Source organism: Lissotriton helveticus, chromosome 10 (assembly GCF_964261635.1).
Source record: "Lissotriton helveticus chromosome 10, aLisHel1.1, whole genome shotgun sequence".
In the NCBI taxonomy this organism is placed as follows: domain Eukaryota; kingdom Metazoa; phylum Chordata; class Amphibia; order Caudata; family Salamandridae; genus Lissotriton; species Lissotriton helveticus.
In genome coordinates, this window is record NC_136071.1 from 1,191,813,659 (window position 1) to 1,191,817,279 (window position 3,621).

General features: G+C 40.5%; 1 long non-coding RNA gene across 1 annotated transcript; it reads left to right on the top strand.

Moving 5' to 3' along the window:
* The first annotated feature begins 234 nt into the window (after positions 1–234).
* Positions 235–1,244, top strand: LOC144785676 (uncharacterized). Its single transcript, XR_013602019.1, has 4 exons — positions 235–271; positions 379–458; positions 553–621; positions 1,088–1,244. It is a non-coding gene; the product is annotated as an uncharacterized LOC144785676 (long non-coding RNA).
* Positions 1,245–3,621: the final 2,377 nt, after the last annotated feature.

The window sequence follows — 3,621 nt, forward strand, 5'->3', positions numbered from 1 at the left end:
TCAGCGAGGTAGACTGAGGACTGTGTATTTTCTTTATAGATGTTGTAAATCATACAAACGCAGCAACTAACAGCAAGCAAGAGCGTCATATGAGCACTAAACACAGATTTCGTCCTGCCATCCGTGCAGTTTACACCATTCCAACATGGCGCCTTCCAATTTCCACAGGAAACGAGGTCAGTCAGAGTTAGATAAGGTCGCGTTTGTATGAACGCGGGATTACTTGCACCGAACGTTTACCACGAAGAGCAGCAAGATCACAGAGCAGCCGGTGAGTTTCCCGGAAGGCATTTGCCTGAAACACCACTAAATTAACACTTAGCAAATGCACGCGTGGAACAGAATAGTTTGTTTGACACATATTTTGCTTTATGACAGACACACTGAACACGAAGGAAGAAACGCATTGAAAATTCTACATCACGATTAGAAGTCGGTGATTCTCTAGTGCGTCCAAGGTAAAAATTTAGAGCAATGAAAAGTTGGCACATGCTATTTTGTTAATCTTAAGTGAGTGTAAACATTAAACAACACTCACACTCCATTTTTCAGCACGCTACGAGCAGTTCGCAGTTCACATTTAACCTGAGAAGCAAGCAGCATACCACTGCGTTATACAAGGTAATCAGCATGATACTTTTGTACATAATGAATGAGGAACACAGAATCAGAATAGCAAAGCTGGTAATTGCAGAACGTTTTAAACTTAACAAACCACGGGTCTAGTGGGTACAACGTCAGAATTCACAGAGAGGTAATGCTTAACCTTTAAATAACGTTAAGAGCCAGGCAGGCACCCCATGAATTAAATAAGCAGCAATATACTGAAACGAGTGTAAAGATACTAACAACCAGGAATTTGCCATGACATATTGCATACAGCGTCAGTTACACAATTTATATCAATGTTTTACAGGCAGTAAACTAGAAAATTGAGAGTATTCTTTTGTCTTTTACATATATTGTTATGTGATTATGTGATTATGGAAACTTGGTGGTAGATTTGAGGCCGGAACGTGCCTATGAGTTGAAACTATGTTTGAAAAATGAAGAGAGTAATACAGACTATTTAATCTTTTGTCCGTAGGAAGGCCCCCGAAGAAGGGACAGGGTCCCGAAATGCATCGGGCCGATTTGAACTTTTGATAAAAACTTTTGTTCTCAGTTCAAAATGTACATTGTTATGGGCTGTGTTAAAGTGTGATGGAATTCACACCAAAGATTAACTGTAAATATTGAATGTTGAAAATAATCATGACTTGAAAAATTTGTGATAATCACAGAAAAATAATTTGATGAACAAATTGGTGAATAAAACCATGTTTAAAATTCAATTCATGTAAGGATTAAGTTTGAGAACATTTTTGAATAGGAGTCAAAAAGAGTAAAGCTGTGCATCAGGTTAGGGAGTGACTGTGAGTTACAACCCAAAGATTTTTGAAGTATACTGTATGCAATGCCATGTCAGCGGAACTTAGAATAAGGCACCAAGCCAAATATGGCTGACATGGATGTGCAATGTCTGTACCATGCAAAACAGCCAGATATGGGCAGACCAGAAAGGCAGGCTCTGCACTGTGTAACATTTGCATATCATGTAGTCAAGACAAGCAAGGTGACCTGTAAGGGTGTACAGAATAGCTTGTTGAAGCTTGTCCAGTAAAAGGTCAGATAGGAAGCCATTTTGAGCTCCAGCCCTCATGTTAATGTGATCTTATATACTCATGAACTCGTTGGAAGTACATGCAAATGAATTTATATGGATATTCATATATATTTTGTAACAATCCCCCCTTTTGGATATACCTATCCAACATTAATGTAACACCAAAATATATATATGTCTATATATGTAGGAAACATTAGTTACATATCTTTGAATGGCATTACACAGTCTTTGCATAAAATGCATATATTGTCACATTGATACAACTTGAGGATATCAATATTATATCAGCAGGCTGTTGTGATACCAGCAGTAAGTGTCCAACAAATATTTTCTCCGTTCAATGCATAGTGCTACAGTGACACTTTTTACTCAGTTCCTGGGCATTTTTGCAAGTGTCAGTAATTTAAAGGCACGCAGTGAGCGGTCGTCTTCTTCTCTTCCTGGTCCGCAGTCGTCTTGTTCAGGGGCTGTGTCACAGACCTGCCCTGCGTTGTCCTCTTCAGTCTATTTTTCTGCAGGTGCAGGTGCAGACCATCATGTGTACTTCACTCAACAGCATCAGTAGATGTAGATGTTGTGTCCCTCTGACACTGTATGATGGGCCCTCATGGATCGTGGAAATGGTCTGGTCTGTCCTCTTCTTGACTGCTGTGTTGCTCAGGTCCTCTGGTGACAGATGGTCATCAATTTCTGGTACCGTCCTCTAAGGCGTTGGGGCGCTGCCTTGCATCTTCTCCCCTCAATCCATTCATGGCTTTTTTTCACCGTCTGTGGTCCAGTCCACCTAGAACTAAAAGAAACAGCTTTTATTTTTCTCGCAATGACCATGTGTCCATAATCACTTTAGAAGTCCTTGCCACATTGCAGGCAGTCTTAAATTCAGAGCACCAGGCCCTTTCAGGAATGTTCCATCAGCTGCTTTTACTAATAATTTATTTCTTTATTTTTATTTTTATTTTGGAGTTCATTTACTCCTCCTGGCCTCAAGTTGGAGGGTGGTATGGGGTATGCATGTTATACTTTATTCCCAGATATAACCTCTTCAGCATAAATGTAGTCACTAAGGGATCCCCTTTTATCGCTATTTATGCCCTAGTGGGTCCTAACCTTGGAGAGATGGCTTTACTGAAGTACTGCGCCCCAGTTGCTGCATTATTCTTCCCTGTTGGATACACCTCCATTCATTTTGAAAACATATCCACCCACACCAGCAAATATTTAAATCCCGTCACTGGGAAGCAACATGCATCTGCGCATTCATCCTCCCTTGTGCAATATCAGAAGTTCCCTTTCACTGGGAAGCAACTTGCATCTGCACATTCATCCTCCCTTGTGCAATATCAGAGGGTCCCTGCTCCAGTCTTGTAAGGGAAAGTAACATACTGCGTGGGGACACAGGCATTTATCTCATCCTGGTAGGCCCACACTCTCTTCATTATTCGGCTCACATCCATCGTCAATCCTCCCTCTATGTTCATCTGGTGTTGGAGACCATTCTTCTTCCTTTACATTAGCTTACAACAATTGTCTCTGAATGAGCTGTATTTTTGGAATGTTTGTTCATTAGTCCCATCTGGACTGGCTGTAACATGCTTTCATTTAATGCTGTGTCAGCAATGGCATCATCTTTGGCTAACTTAGTATTAGCTCCTGTGTATGTTTCATATTTTATTACCGCTATCCTAGTGTACAATAGTATTTCCTTTAACAAGATCCTTAATAAAGGACCATTTTTAATAAGGCGCCCCGTTTCTGTTATGAATCCGTGATACTTCCACAGCTGGCCACAAATAAGAACTGCAAAGCATAATGTGAGTCAGTTTAAATGTTAACAGTTTTACCCTTGACTAGTATTCATGCTTTTGTCACAGCAAACAGCTCATCTTATTGGGTAGATGTTCCAAGTGGCAGAGCTGCACTTCAGCTATTGCTATGCCATACTCTGCTCTGTA